This window comes from Vipera berus (genome assembly GCF_964194415.1).
Source record: "Vipera berus genome assembly, chromosome: 3".
NCBI classification, from domain to species: domain Eukaryota; kingdom Metazoa; phylum Chordata; class Lepidosauria; order Squamata; family Viperidae; genus Vipera; species Vipera berus.
The window spans coordinates 161,703,679-161,731,019 of NC_138204.1; the positions used below are offsets into that span (position 1 = coordinate 161,703,679).

Here is a 27,341-nt window from a genome sequence, read left to right on the forward strand (position 1 = left end):
CCCTTAGGATGATTCTTGTCTCCTTTATTTGCTTAATAAGTTAGTTTGCAAATTTGGCTGCCTGCTAATGTAACTCTTTGTAGCTAATCCATCTGGTTTGCTTTGACTTTGCTGCTGATAGTGCATTACAATTCTATCCCTCTCACCCCTGTTACTATATATCTTCCATCAACTGTGCATCTCCATACTCCTTTCTTAACTTCTGATATAGCTTTCTGGGTTTTGCAACAGTACCTTTCAGTGTTATTTTAATCTTTACTACTATTCCTTCCTGATTCATTCAATTTGTATTCCTTTATTTCCATTAAAGACATGCTTACAATACAGAAGAAGTGCATCTATATTATAAGGTGCTTAGGAAACCTTTCCAACCTGGCAGGCATTATTATTATTGCTGTTGCTACATCTACATTGACTGTACCAATATATTTCATATTGTGTATACTGATCTAAGTATTTTTAGTTTTTTTTTTCCTTTAAAAATACCTATAATCATAATCTTACACATCTAATGATCAAGAGTAATAGTGAAGAAAACTATTCAGTTAAAGTTTATCAATGAAACATAGCATTTATAATGTGCTATAATGCACACAATGAAACAAAATATTACACATTGAAAACTATTAAAATAAAGGTGGGGAAACAGAAAGGAGATAACAATGAGTTATCCTTAAGTTAAAAGCTCTGTCTAGCACAATTTGAACCATTTTTTCCTAGTAATCTTATCTGCTGAACTGAGAATTATTGCCACTGATTTCCAAAGCTTCACTGGGAAGTCTTTTCATTAGTTATTAAGTACAAATGAGAGGAATGTCTTTGGTTCAGAATTACAGAGCTTGAAAAGAGATGAATAAAGTAAAATTTGTACTGTGCACAGTTACACAGCAAGAACTGGATCTCAGAGCAGGATCAAGATGCTGGAATGGACCACCAAGTTAGTGGCAGAAAAAACTGGTTTAATTATTGGCTCAATAGTCCAAACTGGCTTGTTGAGATCTTCCAGGTCTGATACTACTTACCACAACACTTTTTTCTTTTTATTTTGTATGCAACCTGGGGCAGAGGTTTTCAACCTTTTTTCATGGCAAACATTCCATACAGTAGATGGCTCTTTCAGATGCTGAAACCAGAGGTCCTGTGACATCACCGGTTGCTGGGACCAGGGAGGAGAAATGGAGAAATGGAGAACCTGTTGAACTCAGGTGAAGTGATGGAAGTGAGGTTCTGGCTGATGCAATATATCTTCAAACCATTTGTGGAGGGAGATTTGTGCTGCTCCAGATAATATACACATCTGAATTAACATTATGTTAGCAGAGATATAGAGGAGATAACATTATTTTCTGACACATTGTTTTTTAGGGGGGAAAAAAACCTAGGAAATTTAAGGGTGAAAAAAAGTTTTCACCTTAGGTGAGACATGAATGAACCACAGTATTTAGATTCAATTCATTATAAGTGCTATAAGGTAATTTCACAAAACATTTACACATTGTCTTTTTTAAAAAAAACTCAGTTTGTAAGCAATTACATTACCCTGTGATACATTTCATAGTTCCTCTCTCTAAATGTATTGGAAAACTCTTCAACTCATCCCCAAAGAAATGAAGTGTTACAGCTTTACTAACTGATAGACAAACACTGATCAAAATCTATCAAGTATGATACACCTGCTGTGTCCAATTTTCTATATGTGGTAGAGCAGACTCTCAAATACAATCAAAATTATTACATTTCCAAGAAACCCCTTTTACTGTTCTTTGTTGCTTGTCCTACATTACCAGGGTGGAACTACAGGAAAAAGGCAAGTTTGTTTTATGAATTCTACTTCATGACTGCAATGGGAATCAATGTTTTATTTTACAGGAAGATAGTCATTTTGAGCCTTTGGGGATTTGGAGGCATAAAAATAGAATAAAATAATAAAACCCCCAAAGAAATCCATCTGTTTGAAATTTTACCATAGATATTTCTCAGTGTTTAGATCTTATATCAGCAATCCAGTTTTGCTCTGAACTTCACCCCATGCTGGTGAAAAATAAAACAGTCCTGGATATTTAAAAGAAAATCAGATTTTAAAGAAGTATACATCAACACTTCTCCAATTTTGTTTATTCTACATATAATATTTAAGCTTCCATGAGTTTGTTTATTCTACATATCATATGTAAAGTTTTCCAATCACTTTATAAAAAGAAGTTTAGTCTTTTAGTCCTCCACCTAAGGATGTTGGAGGGAGAAACATACGCATCATCACACTTTTTCTTTCCCTGACCATTCTACCTTTTCTGGTGCAGTGTTGCATTATTTTTCCAGTCACCAAACCAAGAAAGTTTTTACTTCTAGTTCCAGAATAACTCAATTTATTTGGGACCTAAGGATGAAATTAAATTTGGGGGCTGAAAAATCTACTGCAAAATAATGATAATATAAAAAAATAATGACTTACTGCACATATGGAATTATTTTAAAAAACACAAGGAAAAGTAGAATGCTCAAGAAATTTTTTGAAAAAAGTAATTAAAAATGTTTCTGTTGGGTTTTGAATTACCAACCATCTATTTAAGAGATCAGAATTAGAGCCACTATGTTTATTTATCCAGATTGCGTACAGTGACTCATTTCAAACAAGTGTCCATGGGCAATAAACAATCATAAAACCAGTTAAAACATGTTTTATATACAGTACACTAGGAAATGGGATCCTTTGTATTCTCAGATCTGGGCACATAAGTAAACCTTTAAGACCTTCTCAAAACAAAAGGGGACAACTTGCCATGGACAACTTGACAGAGCTTTCTCATCATGCTACAGCCAACCCACTGTGGCCATCTTGCCATGTCCAACTCGCCATGAAACAGCTGGCTGCAGCCAACTCACCATGGAACAACTTGCTGTGGGAGAAATCCATGCAGGATAATGTAGAATGATAAATACTATCCACCACTCTTTCTTCAACATTATTTCCATTGACAAGAATGGAAATAGTGGAAGATAACATTTATCACATTGACAGCTAAATGAATGAATTTCATATGTTCTTATGTTCAAGTAGATATATTTAACTTCAGAATATGCTGGTCTTGAGTGTAATAAAGGTTTGATTTGATTAATGTGAGATGAGTCATTCCCTTATTTCATCTCATTGATCTAAGTTGATTATTTGTTTTCATCACTAATCTATAAATGAAGTCTGTGTCCAACTCATATATAAACAATCATATGAAAAATGAATTACATTCTTACCACTCATGTACTTGAAATTAAATCCTTTTCCCCACTAAGTGAAAGAAAGAAAGAAAGAAAGAAAGAAAGAAAGAGAAAGAAAGAAAGAAAGAAAGAAAGAAAGAAAGAAAGAAAGAAAGAAAGAAAGAAAGAAAGAAAGAAAGAAAGAAAGAAAGAAAGAAAGAAAGAAAGATTCTTTTTTGTGTTTTCTTCACAAACACTATCTTGCTGTATTTTTTACTATGGGTTCAACTTGAACATCAGAGAAGCATTATGATGTTTTACACAAAGAAGTCAGTGTTTTATGAGGAACACCCAAAATAGAAAGCAGTAAGCAGTGACATACTGTGAGTTTTCAAGCCCAAAAACATAAATGCCTTTTACTGGCAGGAAATTGTCGCTTGTCAAAGCTCTCAAAAGCTCTGAACTCAGAAGGACTTTTCTTTCTCTTTTATCAGATATTTATTAGCAATTTTTGTATTCATTTCTTCTAAAGCTAGAGGGTTTGGTGCCACAGGTAAGATTTATTTATTTATTTTTCTACAGCAAATAATAATGTTCATGCCTTTAATTAAAAAAACAAAAAAAAACAAAATTCAGCCAGCTTTGAATGAGATTTCCAGAAAGGCCAACTCGTTTCTAAATCATGCTTGCTTACAAGTGATATGTAATTATTTAGAATGTGATTTTAAAATCCAAGAAATGTATTTTGGCTTAGAATATAAATGCGTTATTATTGTTGTGTTTTAATGCCACTTTCAAGGTACAAAACATTGTATTTTACCTTCCTTGTAAGAAACTCAGAAATAAGTTTGTTTTCCATAAGTACCATGTTTGGTAGAGATTATCGGTTATCTATTTATGTATATAACTCCATGGTGGATGATGGGATGATGAATACATAATTCTGCTAGATGTACCAATGTGATCCAATTTGGTTATGTAAATTCTAAAAGTCAATTTCACAGCTCTCATTGCAAACCCATACAACATAATTATTTGAGAACTTAATTGTGAAATTACAATACTAATTTACTAAAGATAAGGAATTCCACCTTTACTTGTGTCATTTTTTTTAAGTATAACAGAACAAATGTTAATTAAGAGTATCAGAATTAAAGGAGCAATCGTTTTGAATTTATTCATAAAATCATATTTTGGCTTGAAGGAGGTCAAACAACAATTCTCAATATGTATGCAGTATGACTGAAAATGCATAACAGATATAAATATAAACTAAACCAGTTGCCCTTGTTTTCACTGCGTATACTTTTTGAATAAAAATCTAGTTTGGGTTACATCCAAAACACAATTCTGTAAGTTACCCAGCCTGTAATATTATGCAGCAAACTATTTTGAGTGGAAATATCTTCAAAGTAGATGTCCATAGAATTTTGCTTCACAAACAAAGTGTAATATATTCTCAGTGCAATTGCCTCTAAAACTTGTAAGCCGTTCATTGACAACAAAGCTATAATTGGAAAAAAATTGGTTACACAGACTCATTGTTTTCGTGTCAGGTATGACAGTACCACACTGTACAATTCTGATCACTGTGTGCAGTAAACAAACAAACAGAAGTATGTTTCACTGTGTATGTGACAAATAGAACAAGTAATCTACAGAAGAGTCAATCTGTTTTCTTCAAATATATTTTTTCTAATCTAATACACCATACATTTCAAGCACATACATTTATCTTTAATGATAAAACAGTGTTGTAACACATGTGGAACAACCTTATTTTTCTTTTGTTGGTAATTGCAATGGCAAAACTTAACTTCAGGGTTTAATATTTTTGAAAATTCATCCAATGTCCAATCCTAAATAATTTAGCTGGAAAATATTTTATTGTTTTAAGAAAAGGTGTCTGGAGTCTATCATTTTTGTATTTATCCAGTTTATATGATTATAAAATTAAATCTGAGGGCACCAATGGTATGTTTTATGATTTCCTTCTTACAGGATATTTGTCTGATTTATTTTTTTTTGAGGGGGAGGGAATAAATGGAAAATAGAAATTTGTTTCTGAAGTAGTATAAAGCATTAGAATCAGACCTTGAGCAGTTAAAATAAACTGTTTTTCCTGTCGCGCGCACACACACACACACAGCACACAAAGAGACAGACTGTTATTATTTATTATCATTTGTTATGCCTTATTTATTGTAAAAAGTATTATATGTATTTAGTTGAAGTAGCATGTACAATACTTGATAAATGCTTTTATAAATTCTGAGACCAAGCAAGGAAAGATCTACCCTCATAATGAGTCTGTTGTGCTCATCGTTGAAAGATATTTCACACATGAGTGAACAGTTTGCTTTCTCCTCATTTGATGACACATATCTAACTTCCCAAATGCTTATTTACCACTTGGTTATTACACATTAAGTGATGATTTACCCAATTACCCATATGAGGAATAAAACGGTCACCAATTTAGACAGTAAATATATTCATGAAGGATGGGGTTGTTTGACTGTAAATCTTCCTGGTTTAAATAACACCAGAATCAATGACAGCATCCTATAACTGCTTGTTGCTATGATCTTTTGCTTTACTACACATTTCTAGGATGCATCTGCTTTGATATTTCATGAATCAAAACCCTGGATTAGTTAGACATTAATGTGATGCAGTAGGTGTCTTTTTTTCTTATGTAGATCCCAGAAAATTGAGGGCAGTGCTTTGGATTACCATAACGAAGAAGTGCCAGGGAAACTTGTAGTGTAGGTATGTGTCAACCTTCAAGGTAGTTGAGACCATAAAACCAAAACCATAAATGTAAAAAGTACTTTTGCTGTAAGGTTACAGTAGCAGAATTTTGGCTGATGATACAGTTCTGCTTGCCAGTAAGCATGAAGACCTTCAGCTCCTCATCAACAGAGTCACAGAAATATCTGAAAAATACGGCTTGAAGCTTAACACCTCAGAAACCAAGATCATGGTCATCAGCAAAGAAACTGTTAATTTACCACCAATAAATTTGGAAGAAATGCCATTAGGAAAATTTGAAAGGATCACACAACTTGTTTCTAATTTACATGAAAGTTGGGACATGACCACTGTAGTAAAGACAAGGATAGAGAAAGCTCAAACAACATTCTTCAAAATAAAAAAGATCTTCTACAGTCATGAGATAAGCCTAAGATTGAAAATCAGGCTTGTGAAATGTTATATTTTTTCTATCCTGCTTTATGGAGTAGACAGTTGGTCTCTGACAGAAGGCCACCTGAAGAGACTAGAAGCATTTGAAATGTGGATTTACAGGCGGCTGTTACATATAAGCTGGGTTGACAAGATCAGAAATGAGGAGGTGATAAGCTGCCTGGGAAAGCTAAGGGAAATCATCAAAACAATTTAAAAATGAAAGTTAGAATATTTTGAACATGTGATGCGACACTCAGAAAAATATGGAATATTCCATTTAATCCTCCAGGGAAAATTGAAGGCAAATGATGTCCAGGCAGAAGAAGAACATCATGGGTTCAAAATCTAAGGGACTCATTTGGACAAAACTCAGCAGCACTTTTTCGTGTGGCTGCTAATAAAAACAGGATCGCCAATGTCCGATAACGGATATGGCACAAAAAGAAGAAGAAAATATATATAGGGGAAAAAAGTGCTTTTTGAAAGGAGAAAAAAACAGGCAAAGTTGTTTTATTTCTTAATAACATGCTTGCTTACTTATACCAAATGTAGATGAAGAGATTCATCATAGTATTTTGGCCAGAGCCCCAAGGGCAACATGTCCTAGAAACAAACTGGTTCACTGACTTATTCAGAGTGTCAGAGTGAAAGACTTTATTTAATTCACCATAACCAAAAGAGCACACACTTTATTTACAAAGATTACAAAGGCTAACCTACATGAATTCTACACTCTGAGTAATGGTGATGTGGGCATCAACAGCAGATGAAAGGGTTCTCTTTAAAATAATACAAATAATACAAAGTTTCTCAACAATATGTAGAAAGAACATAAATATAAACTCTTCTGTAAATTTAGTGAGTAGACATCTAACATTATTCTTTCAGTTGAAGGTGCATTTTAATTAAAAAAATATATATCACTGCTCATCACTATTCTTCCTTCCCATAAATATGGAGTAATCACTGAAAAGTTACTTTTCCTATGCCTGCCAATTTAACAATTACCTTTAATAAATCTCTGATCAGAGCTTGATCATAATGCTTGAGGATGCTGAAATGAACTGAAGTGGTCCTTCATCCCAAATGATGAAAGGCTGTAAGTATTAAGACCAACAGCTTCAAACAAACAGGCAGCCACTCTAGCAGGTGTGAAATAGCTAGCTTATGATCCAGAAGTCTAGTCATAATCTGGCTTCATGCACTCTGCACCCACTACAACTTCGCCAATGGAGCTTACCACTCATTTGAAAAAAGTAAGTAAAAGTAGGTCAGTTCTACTACCATTTCCATGTACTTAGTTCTTTGAGGCTCTTTTATTTAGATCTATTAATGTTCATCGAAGAGGAACATCATTCTTCCTTTTAATCTCTTTGGCAATGACAATTCATTCTTTTTCTTTGTCTGCTTATTCTGAAGGGGAATAAACCTGCCTTTCTTAGTCAACAGCCTGCACTATACTTTAGAGATCTTTCCCTTTCTGCCTTCTCTTTCCAGACAATAATGCTTATTTCCATTTATTCTTCATCAAAGAGATTACTTGCTCTTCTAAATCTGTTTCCGCTTTTTGCATCCCCACAAGTTATGCCCAAGGATAGTCACTAGTGAATGAAGAGAAAATGCATCATTTCTGTTTGTTCTGATCCTTTTCTTTCAACCAGCATTATACAGACTACACTGCATCCTGTTCGTTTCAACATAAGAGCATAAAATACTTTTAAAAATGGCAGATTTCATGGTGCACTGATGTGGTTTTCAACAGATTTTCCACTCTGTCGTACACTTACTTGTTTATTTGGTCTCTTAAACTGATATTTGCAAACTGAAGCTGAGAGAAGTGCCACATCTCTTTAGCATTAAAAGTAAATGGAAGCTATCCCATTGTATCCTTGTCCTATCTTTGCTTTCCAGCAATTTCTCACAATTCTCAAAAGTGAGCATATCTTCTGGTTGGATATTCTTGGGGGAAAAAATGGTTAATTATTAAGCATAAAGCAATAACAAGTGAAAAAGCACACTAGCATTTTCCAACCTGTCAGAAGAAAATAATAATAGCCATAAACAATCTTATAATTGTCTGTTTTGACATATTTATTGATAGTTTGTCAAACATGAACAATATGTGAGCCAACCAAAACAAAAACAAAAACAAATCATAATGTTAACCCTTTTGAAGTCTGAAATCTCTTTAGGATATAATAATTCTATAATCTTACATACTATACATATGGATCTGTTGGGATCAAATCCTTTTAAAAATTACTGTATTGGGGAAGGGAATTTAACAATAATGTTGGAAACGACTTCCGGTGGCGGCGGAGCGCCGGAGACAGCCTTTTCGGGCTGCCCGCGGCTCAGCTGTGTAGATTTCACCCGAAACAGCGCCGATCAGCTGTTCGGGTGAATTTGAAGCCCCCTCTTCGGGAGAAGAGGAGGGGGTGAGGCCCCAGGTAGGGGTCGAGTTCTCCGGGGCCGCCTGAGTTTAAAGCTTGGGCGGCTGAAGGATCGAACTCCCCCGTAGCCTGGGTTGCTCCCAGCTGGTCAGCGTCTCTGCTCCGGATTTCTTGGAGCAGAGCCAGGCGTTTACGACCACCCCTGCCAAAAGGAAAGACCCTGGAATAAAAGGAGCAGGCAGAGCGGTACAAGAGGAAAAGGTGAACAGGATCTTTATTTTTACTCTCGAGCTTAATGGACTTTTTAAACTTAAAGTGAAAGTGCGTCACAAGTGAAAGTAAAAGATGGCGGCTAAACCTCCCTCAAAAACTCTTCGGAGTGCTGGAACTTCTCCGGTGCAACAGACATCGTTGCAAACCTTGCTTCCTCCTGCTGCATTGACATCGAAGGATTTACAAGATGCCCTTAAAAAACATGCCCAGGTAATTTTAGTAACATTGGGTGATAAATTGGCAAAAATTGAGGAGAGAATAGAAGAGAGGATGGAAGAGAAATTTAGTGCGATGAGGGTAGACATTTTGTCTACAGTGGAAAGTGTGGCTGAATGTGTGCAAGGTCTGGAAGAAAAAGTGGAAGATTTGACTCAAAAAAATGCTGTACTAGAAGTAAAGGTATTGGAGAATGAAGACTTAAGAGACAAAATGGACAGAGAGTTAAGCCTTGTTCAGTTTCATCAGATGCAGTATGCTGTTAGAATCAGAGGCTTAAAAGAAAATATTAAAGAAGATTAAAAGCAGCTGATTTCTGAAGCCCTGGAAGCAGTATTGGGTCAGCCAGCATCTGAAATAAAGGGATGTATGGATAAAGTTTTTCGTGTTAACTCATGGATTGCCAGACAGAGGAAGCTACCTAGAGATGTGGTGGTTTACTTTACAAAGAGAGAAATCAGAGATGAAGTTATTCAAGCTGCCTACGATACTAAAGTAGTGGTTGCTGACCAAGAAGTTTTGGTCCTAAAGGAAATCCCTCCAAAGATTTTAAGGAGAAGAAAGGACTTTGCATTTATTGTGCAGGAACTTAAGCAACGTGATATAAGGTTCAGATGGGAGATTCCAGTTGGGCTGGTGGCGATGTATGAAGGTAAAAGATACCGCCTGGTTACTGTGGCACAGGCGCGTGATTTCTACAACAATGTTTTAAAAGCAACCCCACTATCACTTTTGGAAGCGGCAAAGGGATCTGGTGAAGAAAAACCTCATGAGGCTGAAGATGGTCAGACAGAGGAGGATGGTGCTGGAAGGGATCAATTTACAACTTTGTTGGCTGATGCTGGAGAGCTAAGGGTGACGCGTGCTGCTTTAAAAAGAGCAAAACAAATAAAAGAACAAGACCAGCAGAAGTTTATGGAACTTTCAAAGCGTACTTACAGCGAGGCAGTGGGAGGAGCGCGGCCCAAAGAAGATAGGGCCATTGGAGAGGTGCTCCAGAAGCTTCGGGGTGACAAGAATGGCGACTAAATTCTTAACTTGGAATGTTAATGGACTAAATTCGCCTCAGAAGAGGAAGAAAGTTTTTCAATACTTAAAACAATTTAAGACTGATGTTATATGTTTGCAAGAAACGCATATTAGGGCTATGGACCAAAGGTTTTTACTGAATTCAAGATTGGGTACGCAATTTGCTGCCTCTGCAATGAATAAGAAAAATGGAGTGGTTGTTTATGTTAAAAGTGCTATAACAGCGGACTTAATTGAAGCAGATAAGTATGGAAGATACGTAATGATAGATTTGTTGTTAGAAGGTAAAAAAACGCTTTTAGTTGGACTGTATGCTCCTAATCAACAACAACAACAGGCTGACTTTTTTAGCTCACTTCATACAAAGCTTACTCAGTTGGATTACAAATCGTTTATTTTTATGGGGGATTGGAATGGCGTTTTGGACGTACAGATGGATAAGGCTGGTTTTTTTAAGCGTATTCCGTGCCATGCCAGATTGCCTAAGTCTTTTTTTGAAATGAAGGACGATTTGGAATTGCGAGACATTTGGCGTGACACACACCTGCATGAAAAGGATTATACTTTTTTTTCTGATAGACAATCTTTTTCTAGGATTGACTTCATTTTGCTGACTAATGACTTTTTTTCTAGGATTAAGAAGGTAAAGATCTGTGCAAGAGCTATTTCTGACCATAGTCCAGTATGGTTAGAGATCAATAAGGACAATAGAGATAGGCGCTCGTGGCGCGTAAATGAGAACTTGTTTAGAAATCAGAAAAATGTGGAAGAATGTAAACAACGGATGAAGGATTTTTTTGAAATTAATATGAATAAGGATACGTCTATGGACATGGTTTGGGATGCTAGCAAGGCATATATGAGAGGGGTGCTGATATACATGAATAATAAACACAGACGTACTTTGGAAGCTAGAAGGAAAGAATTGGAGAATGAAATTAAGGAAAAAGAGAAGGCCTTGATTTTGAATCCATTGGATGCGAAGACTAAGGAGGCTATCAAGCTATTAAGAGGACAAATTGATAAATTAATGGCTGATCAAGTGGCAACTAACTTGAGGTTTGCCAGGCATAATACTTTTTGCAATGCTAATAAGCCAGGTAGATGGCTGGCTTATAGACTAAGGAAAAAGCAGAGGGCTTCTAACATAGACAAAATTGAACATAAGGGGAAGGTAGTGTTTCAACAGGATTTTATTAAGGAAGCCTTTGTGGATTTTTATTCTAAATTATATGCTAAGGAGAAGATTAATGAAAAAGATATTGATGAGTATTTGGAGAATGCTAGCATCCCGGTTCTTACGCAAGTACAAAAAGAGGAGATTAATCAATTGATTACAGAAGAAGAAATATTTACAGCAATTAAGGAGTTGAAGGTCGACAAAGCGCCAGGTACAGATGGTTTGACTGCGGCTTACTACAAAAATTTACAATTAGAGATGGTTAAACCATTAAAGCAATTGTTTCAGACAATCCAGAGAGGGGGAAAGGTGCCTCCATCTTGGAGAATGGCTTTTATCTCTCTGATCCCGAAGGAAGACCAAGATGCTACTCAAGTAAAAAACTATAGACCGATATCACTATTAAATACAGACTACAAGATATTTGCTAAGGTGCTGGCTAATAGACTGATGAGGGTTCTGCAACGGGTGATTCATGGGGATCAAACTGGGTTTATTAGTGGTAGGCAAATGAAAAATAACGTGAGGCATATAGTTGATGTGTTGGAATTTTTGGAAAGGAACAACGAGATCCCTGCGGCGCTAATTTTCTTAGATGCTGAAAAAGCTTTTGATCAATTGAATTGGCAATTTTTGATGAAAGTTTTAGATAAAATGAACTTTGGGGATAAATTTTTGCAACCAATTAGGGCATTATATCAAAAACAAACAGCTCGAATAATAGTTAACAATAGTTTGTCAGAAGTATGTAGTATTGAGAAGGGTACAAGGCAAGGGTGCCCGCTATCGCCTTTATTATTTGTGTTAACGCTGGAGATATTATTGGTAAAAATACGAAATTCGGAAAGAATTAAGGGTATACGGATTAGAGATCAGGATTATAGATTGAGAGCGTTTGCAGATGATCTGGTTGTTACAGTGACCCAGCCGGAGAGCTCTGTTGTGGACCTGATGGAGATAATAATGCAATATGGGAAGGTTTCTGGATTTAAAGTTAATGTACAAAAAACTAAAATCTTGGCCAAAAACATGACAGCATCGCAAAAGGCCCTTCTAGAAGGGTTAACTGGATTTGAGATTGTCAAAAGGGTCAAATATTTGGGGGTGCTTTTGTCGCCCTCGAATACAAAATTATATAAAAATAATTATGAAAAATTATGGGGAAAAATTCAAAAAGAAATGGAGAGTTGGGAAAAATTGCAATTGTCTTTACTGGGAAGAATTGCAGCAGTGAAAATGAATGTCCTGCCTAAATTTTTGTTTTTATTTCAAATGATACCGATTCTTAAGAAAGATTCTAACTTGGAGGAATGGCAGAGAGGTATCAATAAATTTGTTTGGGCAGGGAAAAGACCACGAGTCAAACTTAAGATTATGCAGGATACTCGTGAAAGAGGTGGTCTTAAAATGCCTAATCTTAAATTATATTATGAAGCTGCTGCATTAGTAGGTATAAGTGATTGGATGAATTTGACACAAGACAGATTATTAAATCTTGAGGGCCACGACTTGTTGTTTGGTTGGCATGCATATTTGTTGTATGATAAGAAGGTAGATAATGTGTTTAGAGTGCATATTTTAAGACAGGCATTGCTGAGAGTTTGGAAGAAGTACAGACATAAGCTAGACTGCAAGATACCATTGTGGGCAATTCCAAAACACGCAATAGAAAATATACATGCTGGTTTCAAACATGATGTGACTACGTACAAGGAGATTCTAAACTTGGAAAGAAATGTCTGGTGTTTGAAACCATATAGTCTCTTGCGAGATGAGAAGATTGTTCAGAATTGGTTTCAATATACTCAGCTACGGGCCAGGTGGAAAGAAGATCAGAAAAATGGTTTTACAATGACTGATGAAAATCTGATAAAGCAAATCAGAAATCAGGGTCCAGCACATATTAAACGGATATATCTTGCATTGATAGAAATTGACTCAGAAACAGAACTTGTTAAAGACTGCATGATAAAATGGGCCCAAAATATCCAAGAAGTTATCACAATGGACACGTGGGAAAAGATCTGTGCTTTAACTAAGAAGCAGGCGAGACAGCAAGTTAACAGTTTAACTTTTTATTCTGAACCAGGCAAGGAACAAGGGAACATGACATCTATTTATACTGACAGCTGCCGGCGGATTGACCAATCAGGGGTGAGTCTGCTCCCGCGCCGTGGTCGCCGCCAATCGGGTTCGTCCGGTTTTGACAGCTCGGAGCTGTCATCTGTAGCGCGTGTTGAACTGTCAGTGGTTGGCGCTTGCGCGGTTTCGTCCGGCAGCTTTTGACAGCTGTCAAAAGCTGCCGCGGTTTTACCTCAGTTCTGTAACTTCTGTTTAACTAAAGTAAATAACAATTAGTAATACACAACACCCCTTCCCCCTCCCTCTGATTGAGTTGATTTTACCCCAACTGTTTCTTCTTTGGTTTTCCCCATTCATAGTCTTTCAGGTATGTGGGAGGTTTCTTTAATCTCTCGGAGCGCCGGGGGGTAGCCTCGGTAGTATGTTCTGGTTCTCTTGGCGCCTCTTGGGTCGGTTCCGGGGGTGGGGGGTTTGGCTCTGCAGGATCTGCGTAAATTGGAGTGGGGTGTTGAACTGGTATGCTCCGATCAGGGAAGTCCTGTCGTGCCAGTCTTTGCGCCGGTGCTTCTGTCGGTATTTCGTCGTCACCCCTTCCCCCTATAGTTTGAGGACTGCGTTGGCGTAGTTGGTCTATGTGTCTGCGGATGTGTATATTTTGTCCGATGTCAATGATGTAAGACAAAGGGCCTGTTTGTTCGATGACCACCCCTTGTGTCCATTTGTTTCCTCCCCCGTAGTTTCTCGCCCAGACAGCTTGCCCAGTGGTGAGAGTTCTATGATGGAGGGGTAGGTCTGGGTCTGGAGGGGATCTGTCTGGGTGGAGACGGTCCAGTCTGGTGGTCAATCTTTTGCCCCAGCGAAGCTCTGCTGGGGACTTTCCGGTAGTTGTGCAAGGCGTGGTGTGTTGGGAGAGAAGAAATTGTGCCAGTCGTTGGTGCCAGTTGCCGGAGATGATCTTGCGCAGGGCCTCCTTGGTTGATTTTACCATCACCTCTGCCAAGCCGTTCGAGGATGGGTGAAAGGGAGCCGAGGTGGTGTGCCTAATAGAGTTCGCCGTTGTGAAACTCTGGAATTCGTAGGAGGTAAATTGGGGCCCGTTATCGGAAACTATAACATCAGGGAGGCCGTGTGTGGCGAATAATCCCCTTAAAACTTGTATAGTGGCCGAGGAGGTTGTATTGGCTACCGGCGCCACTTCAAGCCATTTTGAAAAGCTGTCTACGACAATTAGGAACGATTGTCCCTGGAACGGACCTGCATAATCTATATGAATGCGGGACCAAGGTGACTTTGTCGTTTCCCATCTATGTACGGGCGCCTGTGGCTGAGCTGCTCTAGCTAGCTGGCAGGAATAGCAGCCAGCTACGTGTGCCTCAATGTGTTTGTCTATACCTGGCCACCACACATAGCTCCTGGCCAGAGCCTTCATTTTGACGGTGCCCGGGTGCCCTTCGTGGAGGCTATCTAGCACCTTAAGCCTGTGTTTGTCAGGGATGATTACTCTGCAGCCCCATAAAAGACATCCCTGATGGGTGGATAATTCCTTTTGTTTTAAGAAGTAAGGTTGGAATTGTGGTTCCTGGGGTGCATATTGCCAGCCCGTTGTGACATAGCCTAGGACTCTGCCTAGGATTTTGTCTCCCGCGGTAGCTGCGGAGATATCTTTGACAGTTAAGGGGCATTCTGGCAGTTCTGAGATAGCCAGTATCCTTCCAGCTGGTGCTGGGTCTGGGTCAACAATTGGCTGCGGCAGTCTGCTCAGGCCGTCTGCATGGCCCATGGTTTTCCCTGGCCTGTATTCTAGTTTGTATGAATAGGCTGATAGAAATGTAGACCATCTCAGGATGCGGGGAGATAATATTTGTGGTGTTAGCCTGTTTACTGTAAAGAGTCCTAATAGGGGCTTATGGTCAGTATAAATAGTAAATGGGCGACCATACAGGTAATCATGAAATTTTTTTACGCTGGCCACTATAGCTAGAGCCTCTTTATCGATTTGAGCGTAATTCCGCTCAGGTTTTGACAACGTTCTCGAATAGAACGCTATAGGGGTCTGTATTCCTTCTGTAGTTAAATGGCTTAGGACCGCTCCGATGCCGTACGGGGAGGCATCACAGGCGAGACATAAGGGCAGCTGTTCGTTAAAAAGGGCTACGGTTGTGCTGCTGGAGAGTAAGTTTTTTAGGGAGTTAAAACTCTTATCATGCTCAGGGGTCCACGTCCAGGGTTTGCCCTTGTCTAGTAATCTATGTAAGGGTTCTGCAATGGAGGCTTTATGCGGAAGGAAGGTGTGGTAAAAGTTGACTAACCCTAAGAAAGCCTGAAGTTCTTGTTTGTTTTTGGGGGTCGGTGCTGTTTTGATAGCTTTAATTTTTGTGTCAGTGGGGTGAATTCCCTTAGCGTCTATTTTAAACCCTAAGAACTCTGTTGAGGGCACCCCGATGGAGCATTTGTCTTTTTTTAATTTGAGACCAGCCTTCCTGAACCTTAGGAGTACCTTAGTTAGTTTGTCAGCCAGGTCATTTTCTGATTCCCCTGCAATTAGGACGTCATCAAAATATGGGCAGACCCCGGGGATTCCCTTAAGTGTTTTCTCCATGATTTCCTGGAAGATTCCCGGGGCTGCAGAGATGCCAAATTGAAGGCGGTTAATTTTGAATGCTCCCTTGTGGGTGACTATTGTTTGAGCCAAAGCAGTGTCAGGGGTGACAGGCAACTGTAAATACGCCTGCGCCAAGTCTAATTTGGCAAATATGGCGCCTGACTTAATGGCCGCGAGGATGTCTTTGACAGCCGGGACCGGGTAGGCATGTGCGTTTAAAGCGAGGTTGAGGGTCGCTTTATAATCGGCGCATAATCTTATTTGGCCGTTTGGTTTAACTGGGGTCACTATGGGTGTCTCCCACTCGGCCCCTTCTACCGGTTCGAGGACCCCTAAGTTTGTTAATCTGTCGAGCTCCGCTTCTATTTTTTCCCTCAAAGCGAAGGGAACCCTTCTGGCCTTGATTCTGACAGGCATCACATTTGGGTTCAGTTTAAGTGATACGGGCGGTCCCGTGTATTTCCCTAGTGAGCTGTCAAAAACGTCCGCGAATTGACGGCAGACGGATTCCAATTTTGACAGCTGAATGGCGTTGACACCTGTCAACGCTATTCCTAGTGCCTCAAACCAGTCTAATCCTAGCAGGCTTATTCTGTTTTCTTGGGTCACCCAAATAGGAAGGGATCCTTTAAATTTTTTGAACTCTACGGAGACGGAAGCTTTTCCCCGGAGTTTAATGGGCGTTTTCTGGAAGTCGGCTAGGCGGAGTTTAGTGGGTCTAAGGGCGGGTCCTTCCTTACTACGGTTACAAATGTCCCTGTACGTTTGCCAAGAGATTAGTGAGACGGAGGACCCAGAGTCCACCTCCATCTCACAGGGAATTCCCTGAATCCGTACGTCCACCTTGATTTTGGGCTTAAGAATGCTGTGGACTGTATGTTTCTCCGCCCTCCCCCTTACGTTGGACACTGGGGTCCCGGGGCTGTGCCTAGCTCTGCGTGTATATGGGGCCATACCTTCGGCTGTCACCTCCAGATCGTGCAGGTTTTCCCGGCTCCGGCTGCGGCACACTGCTTTGAGGTGGCCTGTCTTCCCGCACCCGTGGCATTTGGCACTGCGGAACCGGCACGTTGCCCTAGGGTGGCTTCCGCCGCAGCTGGCACACTTCGCCCTGTTTGTCGGGAAGTTGGCCCCCCTCTGATTGTTGGCAGGGCCCCCCCTGTAGTTGCGTTGCATCCTCAGTTTCTCAAACCGCCGTTGCACCGCGTCTATATCTGTGGGGCCGTCGTCGTCCTCAGAACCGCTGAACCTGCCGTCTTCCTGGTGCACGGACCCCCGTGGTCCGCTGTCCGGTACCCGTCGGTCGTCTCCGTGGCAGTCTTCGTATGCGATGACTTCTCTAGCCACATCGGTCATTGTCATTTCAGGCTTGGCGATCAGCTTCTTCCTCAGCCGTTCGTCCTTAAGCCCTATGACAATCTGGTCCCGGATTCGGTCTTCCAAATCCGGGAACCGGCACCGACGTGCGGCATGCCTGACCCTGGTTATGAAGTCATTTGCTGGCTCGTCAGGAAGCTGGAGTTTCCGAGCGAAGTTCACTCTCCAGTAGAGTTCTGACTTGAGGGGCATGAAGTATTTACTCAGCCCCTCAGTGAGGTCTGCATAGGAGATGGTGGCGACCGGCTCCGGGGTGAAGATCCCCACAGCGGCATCATAAACAGCGGGGCCGCTGAGCCAGAGGAGGGCGGCTGCCTTGGCCCGGTCATCTGTGATCTTCTTTACTACCAGGTACCCTTCTACCTGGCCCAGATGCGATTCCCAGCCTTCTGGGTGGCGGGTATCGAATTCTCGAATGTGGCCGTGGTTCGTCATGCTGTCTGTAATGGTGGGTGTCGCTGCTTGCGTTGAATGGAAGTTTGACTTCCAGTGACTTCAGCAAGTGACCAGCTCGGCTAAGGGGAAAAATCTCTTCTCCCCTTAGGTAGTGACTTCAGCTAAGCAAGCAGCATCCCACCTTCGTCGCCAGTGCTTTAACTAAGAAGCAGGCGAGACAGCAAGTTAACAGTTTAACTTTTTATTCTGAACCAGGCAAGGAACAAGGGAACATGACATCTATTTATACTGACAGCTGCCGGCGGATTGACCAATCAGGGGTGAGTCTGCTCCCGCGCCGTGGTCGCCGCCAATCGGGTTCGTCCGGTTTTGACAGCTCGGAGCTGTCATCTGTAGCGCGTGTTGAACTGTCAGTGGTTGGCGCTTGCGCGGTTTCGTCCGGCAGCTTTTGACAGCTGTCAAAAGCTGCCGCGGTTTTACCTCAGTTCTGTAACTTCTGTTTAACTAAAGTAAATAACAATTAGTAATACACAACACCCTGGGTGAGGAATGTAAAATTTACACAAGCTCAAAACCTAAGAGAGAACTTTTATAAAATGTTCTATAGATGGCATTTAGATCCTAAAAAGCTTGCAAGCATGTATCCGAATTATCAACCAAAATGTTGGAGGTGTGGTGATGAAGATGCAACATATTTTCATGTATGGTGGACTTGTAAAAAGGTTAAGGCCTTCTGGATAAAAATTTGGTGGCATATGCAGAAGATTTTCAAGCAAAGGATAAAGTTTTGTCCGCAACTCTTCTTGTTGGGAATAATTACAGAGGCTACGGTTGTGGACACTAAGCTGATGTTGAATTTAATCACGGCAGCAAGACTTTTAATAGGTCAATATTGGAAGAAAGAGGAATTGCCGACTATAGAAGAATGGACTTTAAAGGTTTCCGACCTGGCAGAGATGGCAAAGATTTCGGCTTACTTGAAAGATCACTCGCAAGAACGTTATATTATGGAATGGAGAAAATGGGTTGAGTACATCCAGAACAAATATAGGGTTAAGAAGTTTCATGTAGCATTTGAATAAGTCTTCCTTCGCTTTTTCTTTCTTTATTTCCTTTTTTTTTCTTTTTTCTTTTCTATATATATTTAATATCATTAAGGTTTGTATTATCCTGTATAAGCTAGAGAGTGATGGATTTTAGAGTTTATGGTTGTTAGCATATGGTTGTTTATGATTGCTTTTTTTTTCTATACCTTGTATTTAGCTCTGGGAAGTCGGGGGGGGAGGGGGGAGGGGTAGGGAGGGAGGGAGGGGGGAGGGGGAGGGGGGACTGTTAAAGATAAACTGTATGTTAAAACTTTTCAATAAAAAAAACAATAATGTTGGAAACAAAACTATACAATAAACTGTAATCCTTTTGGCTATTAAGTAACTGAGTAATGCTTGACTGGAAATTAATGAACGAGCTGACTAGAGTGAAATATGTTGAAGTTGTTGTTTTTTTTAAAGGTAGGCAAAAATATAGTTTATATCCATATTCATAATCCCATGGATATTTTAATTGTATTTTAATTGATGTTTAGACAAAATATCTCAAAACACTAATCCTATCTAAACATCCTTACATGGAAGTAAATCCTCTGAATTCAATTGAACTGATATGTAAATAGCCATAAATAGGCATGTGTACAGCTGTTTCGTAAACAGGGTTTTTACTCATTCAGCTTACTGTTAGTTTCTGACTCAGCTACACTAGAATAATAATAGCTTATACTCCAATTTAAATACAAGAGGCAAGAGGTTTTATTTTTTAAAAAATCATCAAATTAAGTCCTTCTAGTTCTCTGTTCCCAAAGGACTTTCTTTTCTGAAAATAGATTGGATCTCAGAGTAGGGATTGGTCATAAGTGATCTCATCTTAATTCATAATTTGTTCACTGAGTTTTTGATCTAGTGCCATAACATCTGGCAAAAGGTCATTATTGTCATGCATCTGGTATGAGTGATATGATGGTTCTGTCCATGTATTATGGTGTCAGATATCTAAATTGATCCTTCCATCAATCTTGATTTGTATTACGAAATATAATATTAGTTGAATCACATTAAAATAGCCTCAACTTTATAGAGATTTACACACTCCCATTTCTGACAAAATGAAAATACTGCATTCCTTTTTCAAATGAAGATTGTATTTTTGAAGTAATTAGTAAAAGTGGCTAGACCTGGCAATAGCAGCTTCAGATGGCTTCTTCTCCAGATGCTAACCATTCCCAAACCTTTCACCAAGTGTCCACTTTCAGTCTTCATCATATTACATTTTATGAATAACTATAACGATGTCATACTACAAGAACTTTCCAGTTCCTGCCTATCTCCCTCTCTCTAAGCTTCCTTGCATTTGTTTCTTGCCAATAAATTGAATTCAGGAAAAGATTAGAATGTTTTTTTTATTGAATACAAAAATATTTTCATTAAATCTGATCTGATCCCAATTTCTTTCAATCTCTCCATGTTTTAAATAAATATAAATGGAGCAATTCCTTATTTATAATGTGAAATGATAGAAAAAACATTCAGACAGCAACACTGTGTACTTCTGAATAATCTTAGTTGAATATGTTCATGGTGGGAAGCAATTTTAATAGCATGCATATAATGCATGTGTAAGTAAATCTGAATAAGGATATAAACCATATTCAGTGTCCTGATTAAATCATGAATAACGATGAAGTAGTACCAAGATACAATTGAATTTTGGCTTTTTTCCAGTATTTAATAACTGCATTAGCACTTGGGAGAGGTCTGTGTTGTTAAAACTTCCTGAGGTCAAAATGCTTTGATTTGGAACTAAGGCAATTATAATTGACATTAAGAAAATTCCTAATCATTAGCTTGGTATAAAAATTTGTCCAGCTTAAAAACTTCAGCTGTATTGCAGGAATTATTTAGTTAGGAAATGTAGTGAGTGTACTATTATATTAACATATTATTGCCTAGATTCACATATTTACTAAGTTAATTACCATCAATCCTTTTACTATGCTTATGTTATTTTTAACCCTTTATAGTCAAGCTGATAGCCTTGCATCAGAGATTTTTTAAAAATAGCTCTTCTTGAAGGCTTTGGGCTAGGAATATCTGTTTTGGAAGCTGTTGACAATGTATGTGTGTGCTGTTGTTCTTAAATCCTAAAATCAAGCAGCCTTTACATCAGAGAATGGTCCAACTCAGAAGAAGCAACACCACAAGACCAGAATCAGCAACACCGTAAGACCAGAATCAGCAGTATACCTTCACTTAGAAGAAAAAGGACACTCTTTTAAGGATCATAATGTTTACATTTTGGACAGAGAAGATAGATGGTTTGAGAGAAGAATCTATTTATGTTAAAGAGGAAAATCTTTCTCTCAATAGAGGTAGAGGCCTCAGACACAACCTGTCCCCCATTTTTTTTAATGGTGCTCTTGCATCAGTCCCCAGAAAGATCAAGACCACTTCAAATGTCCACCAGGAAGGTTACACTTAATGACCCTAAGGAGCCTAACAAGCCTATTAGGATTAGGTGATGAAATTAAATTAGAAGACCCTAATCAACTTGCTCAGACTGAAGAAGCTATTTGGATAAGCAGCAAAATGTTTTAAACCAAAAATAAAAGAACTCCGGTTGACATGACTCAACTTCCAGACCTACTTGAATGGTTCATTAGAAGCAAATGATGGGTCCAGGTAATTTCCTGACTGTGTTTGGAGGCTTTTCTAGTGACCTGGAAGGCAGTGCTAGCAGACAGCTTCCATCCTATGAAATTCAGAAGCAGGCAGAGAATTGAATAAAATTGCTCCTGAATGCTTTTTTTTCAGTTGCTTATCCTAAAGCAGAAGTAGTTCGTGACTTACAACAGCACTGAAAAAAGTGACGTATGACCATTTTTCACCCTTACAACCATTGTAGCATTCCCATGGTCAGATGATCACAGTTGGCAACTGACTTGTATTGATGAAAATTTGCAGAGTCCTGGGGTCATGTGATCACTGTTTGCCACGTTCTGACAAGCAAAGTTAAAGGGGAATCTAGATTCAACTAACAATGCTGATATAGCTTTTTAAAGAATAACTCATTTCCTTTTCAGTAGCAGTACGAAGGATAATGTTCGGATGAGCTGTTATGACATGTTTGTGAAGTTGTTTGCATATAAAAAGTTTCCTGTTCATTTAGATACCAGTTGGATAAATTTAATGTGATAATGGAGTTGCCTCTGGTAATGTTATCTGACCTTGATGAAGTGAATAAAGATACTCAGTCACTTGTGGGCTGATCTGTGGTTCTCCTACTCCTTCAGGCAACTACAGGGAGTGTGAATGGATAGATCTGAAGGTAGTAAAAGCTTTTTTTGAGAGAGATTGAGGTCAACTCTTTTTTGAAAAAGATATCTTTCATTCCAGCCATCTTCTACCCTATTGCTAACCTTCATTTTCTTGGAAAAGTTGTTGATGAGGTGGCGATTATGGCACTGATCACAAAGATTCCTGAAGGAAGTAAATTATCTGCATCCCTTCCCATCACCCAATCCATCCATCCATCCATTCTGTCATCAGAATCAATCATAAGCAATCAAAAATAAAATGACATTTTTAAAAAAATGTAAAGAAACACATATGTGTATATGCTTCAGTAAAATTCAAGGTCATTTGTTTATGGTTAATGACAGCTGCTATGCAAAAGTTTATGAAATTATGTCTAATAAAAGTTTTTGTGTTGATAAAAGAATATTACCATAAAATTCATCAAGCTTTGCTGGAATATCTAATAATGAAAGAAAGAGGACATTCTTCCTGTCGTTATAAATCATGTGAAATATCACATAAAGGATGTGCACAACAGCACCAGAGGTGCAGGGACAAGTTTGGCAAATCGTGGTCTTTACTAAATTATCCCTACAAGATTGTTGAGAATAAGATGTTAAACCTGGTTCTAAAGAGCAAAAGTTAAAATGGTAAAGCAAATGAAATAAAATTACATAGCTAGCCAGTTGCTATCTAGGATGTTTTTGGGTTTTTTTTGTTTTTTTTGTTTTCTAATGTGCTTGGAGTTCAGAGAAGTTTCATTTTGGTATCCGATATCTAAAAACATTACTCTGCTATTTTCTTAATCCAGATAAATTCTAAAACATGCATAAAATCTATACATAGATTTTATAATAGGCCATATTATGAGAATTTACCAAAATTGCTTGTGACCATGATGACTGAAATTGGCTGAATAGGACAAGAAGATTTAGACCTATGGGGAAATAATGCATCAAGCCAATAATTAAATATTAAAAGACACTTTTATCTCAGTTTTTGCTTGTCCCATCTACAATTTCTAGGTTATATCTTTAAATGCATGAAGCTCGGCTTTTAGGAAATTGCTGTGCGTTTTTTCCCATTTATTTGTACGTAATTAGGATAAGAAACTATCTGTGAAGCCACAGAGCAGCTGAGATATAGTAGCAAATTATTTTAGAGATGTAGGAACGTGTTTTCTGTCTTTCCAACAGAATAATTTTACAACTATTGGAAAGTTTCTTTGAGCACTAGAACCAGAAATTTCATGTGTGCTTTTGGTGACACTGTATTCTGATTGTTGTGACTCAGGGCCAGCCTGTGGGTCCGACAGCCGGCTCCGATGTATCGGATGACTCAGATGAGGGGGAGGAGGGAGACGAACCGGCTGATGATGGTTTGGAGGCTTTGCAGAGCCCTCAGCCGGGGACCTCTTCTCAGCTGCGTGAGCCCGATAGTGCGGAGGATGATGACCCACAGCTGGCCCTGTTCAAGGACGCCCGACGCAGGAGGCAGTCGAGCAGGAACAAACAAAGAAAGGCTGTGGGACTCCTCGGGAGGAGGCACAGGGAGACCACGCCCTGAGCTCTCAATAAAAGGAGTGTTTGGGGAGGGGCTGGTTGCTGAAAGCAACCCTTCCGCTTGAGGATTCAAGTTCCTGTGTTTTTGTTTCTTGTTTTGTTAATTGACTAATAAATCTTGGCAGACGCTTTTCAGCCTTGGACGCTCTCCAGTCTCTTCTGTTAGAATAGGGGTTTGCCTTACTACAAGGCCGGAAGAGGGCTGGTTCAGAACACTGATATATTTTCCCAAGGCATTCAAAATTCCTCATATGTGCAGTCTCTTGCTCTTTTCTTATCCAGTTCAGCTTCCTTGGTTTATTGGCCAAAACCATCATTCTAAGGATTAATTACCAACTAGTGTCCCTGCATTATTGTACTTAGTTTCTGAGGTCAACCGGAGTCAGCTGAATAATATCTGAATCATCTCCCTGCAACAAAGGGAGATGTTCACATTTGCTCTTTTTGGAAATTGGAGGCTGGAATCTAAGTACAATTGCAAGTAGGTTCTTATATAGTTTGAGTAGGGAAGGAGCAAAATGCAACTCTAGGGCCACTATATACATTTGATGAGTTTTATGGGGTACAATTTTATGTAGTTTTCCCCAAGAACAGATTTGAAATTAAGTCAAACATTGATTTAAAAACAGAAAGCCACATATATGGACGATTTAAGACACATCACTATATAGATAATGGATGTGACATGAAAGCAACAGATTACTCAGGAAGAATCTGTTGGGATTTCTGGTATAGGTGTATTTTTTTCCTTTGTGGTGGGAGCTCTTGGGTATCTCAGAAACTTTTGAGTTAATCAATCATGATATCTTGCTGGACAATCTACAGGATTTATGATAGTTCCACTCCTACTTTGGTGGACATTTCTAATAAGTAGTTAGAAGAAGAGATGTAGTCAAATCCACAGAATTTAGCCTTTTCTCTCTGTTCTTTAACATCAACATAAGGTTGCTAGGAGGGTTTGTTTGTTTCTTTGTTTGCATAGCTACCCATCTCACATGTGACTCTGAGTGGCTCATGAAGTAGATTGGACTGAGAGAGAATGTCTGGCCCAAAGTCACCCAGCTGGGTTTCATGCCTAAGGACTAGAAGTAGACTAGAACTCATGATGTCCCTGTTTCTAGCCTGGTGCCTTAACCATTAGACCAGGGGTAGGCAACCTCGGCTCTTTTATGACTCGTGGACTTCAAGTTGAAGTTGAAGTCCACGAGTCATAAAAGAGCTGAGGTTGCCTACCCCTGCATTAGACCAAACTGGCTCTGATTTGTTAACAATTTGTTGAGTTAATGTGTTTAAATATTGGAATGAAACAAATTAAGCTTTATTAAATAATTAAAACATAAATACATTTTCATTATATCCTATTTTTGTATGAAAATTGCAAACATACACTCTTCTACTTAGATGTAATTTTGCTGAAGTAACATTTTAATATGTTCAAGTGTTATATGTGTACAAGTGCAATTATTTATAAATCAGTGTAGAGGAATAAACACTCCCCAATCAGAAACATAATCAAATATGTTAAGCTCCATTTTATGAGGTTGGAATCTTTGCTGCCAAAAACTAGCATAAACCTAAATGTGACCATTTTTTCAGACATGGGATCTTTTATTTTTTATTTTTATTTTAATCCCATTTATATCCCGCCCTTCTCCAAAGACTCAGGGCGGCTTACAATTTAAGCACAAACCAATGTGCTTAGCAATCTATAAACAAGATCCCCTTTTTTTCCACTCTACTTTCTTGAGGAATACCAGTCATGTCAATGATTTAATCAGCAAATACCTGTATTGAATGATAAGTCAAATTATTTTACTAAGGAATTCCTATTAACTATAGCTGATTTTTGGGTCTGTGCAAAAATGTGGATTTTTTTTTAAACAGGCAATTCTATACTTAGGTTGCCAGGATTGAGATGTGATAATTTGGCTAATCTCAGACGTATTTAGAGAATTAGCTATTCTTGTACAATTTTCAGATGATCTGATTTATTTAAATGTGCAATAAGTTTTTTCTACTATATCTATGGTACCCAGTATGTCCCACTTTAAGAGCTTTTGGCAGCATTCTAATTTTAATTGTCTTTAAAAGGTAATACTTATAATAGGCTAAACAGAGTTTTAAAATGTATCATTTTTGGAGATGTTACACAAATATTTATCCATCAAGTATTTATCTGATATTTGCATTTAAAAAATGGTACATAGGATGGTTAACAATGCAGATAAAATAAAATTAAGAGAGGAACTCATCAGTTAAAAATGTACTTTGTCTAATAGACAAATTAGTTTAAAATTCAATATCTCATGGGGCAAGACAAATGAAATTTGGCCAACTGTTCTGATGGACAGCAGGAATGGAGTTAGATTTGTTTCCTGCATTTGGTTTAGAATTGTCCTTCTGATAGTAGCGGAATATTTAAAAAGGACTTTTCCCAGACATCCCCAGGCAGTTGCATATGGGAGAAAATGCTATTCTATCAGTTTGATCCAAGAGCCTGGTTTTTTTTAAAAAAAAAAAACCATAACCAAAGGTTTAATTATGCTCAAAGATGGGATGAAAGCCACTGAAGGTATTGTCACAGTTAAACATCTCTATAAGATGGTCAAAAAACTGTTCTGTGAATATTATCTATCTATCTATCTATCTATCTATCTATCTATCTATCTATCTATCTATCTATCTATCTATCTATCTATCTATCTATTTGCCTCAATCATCACACTCACTCTAGACAGCTTACATACCAGAGTTAAAATATCACCATAAAAAAGAACAACATTAACCAAATAGAAATAATAGAGAGCACCACAAGGATGAAACTCACTTAACTGTAATAAAAAACCTAGTTCTTTTATGTGTGAAAAAATGATCCTTTAATAATTACTGATTAGCATGAAGCATGCTTGGAATGTATGTTGGTGACAGGTTGAGATATGTTTGTTTAGTTCTCCAGTTCCTTAGTGTGCAATGAAAGAATCTGTTTGAATTCTTAATTTGAAGAAGGCTATGCATATTCATATCTGGCAACATAAAATTCACGGAAATCTGTCAGAAAAAACAAATATAGGTAATTGAATTTCTGAAAATACTTTTTTTGAGGGTAAAACAAAATAATTTCCATATGTCACAATTTAGAATCTTATATTGGGTAATTTAATATCCAAGTTTAGTTTGCACAGTATATGTTCCTAGTCAGTTTCAAGTCAAATTAGGCAGACCCATCACTCAGTTCAGCTAATAAGCTAGTATAATTATATGTTTATAGCTCTATGTTCAGTGGTGGGATTCAAATATGTGAATAACCAGTTCTCTGTATGGATGCTGCTTCTGGAAGTCCATTCTGGGCCTGGGCAACAAAAAATTATCTACCGGTTCTGTCAAAGTGATGTGAACCAGCTGAATCCCACCACTGTCTATGTTTATTAACGTCATGGAACTTCACAAACAGATAAAACTGGCAAAACATAGGCAAAAAGAGGGAATAAAATGAAGAAGAGGCAACAA

The 27,341-nt window shown here is 38.5% G+C and overlaps 1 protein-coding gene across 1 annotated transcript in view; it reads left to right on the forward strand.

The window, feature by feature from the left end:
• The first annotated feature begins 3,019 nt into the window (after positions 1-3,019).
• Positions 3,020-27,341, forward strand: part of LOC308665629 (cadherin-19-like) — an 89,782-nt gene continuing 65,460 nt past the window's right edge. Inside the window, exon 1 of the mRNA XM_081323707.1 lies at positions 3,020-3,745. The gene's annotated coding sequence lies outside the window, so the exon portion shown is untranslated. The remainder of the gene's footprint in view (positions 3,746-27,341) is intronic.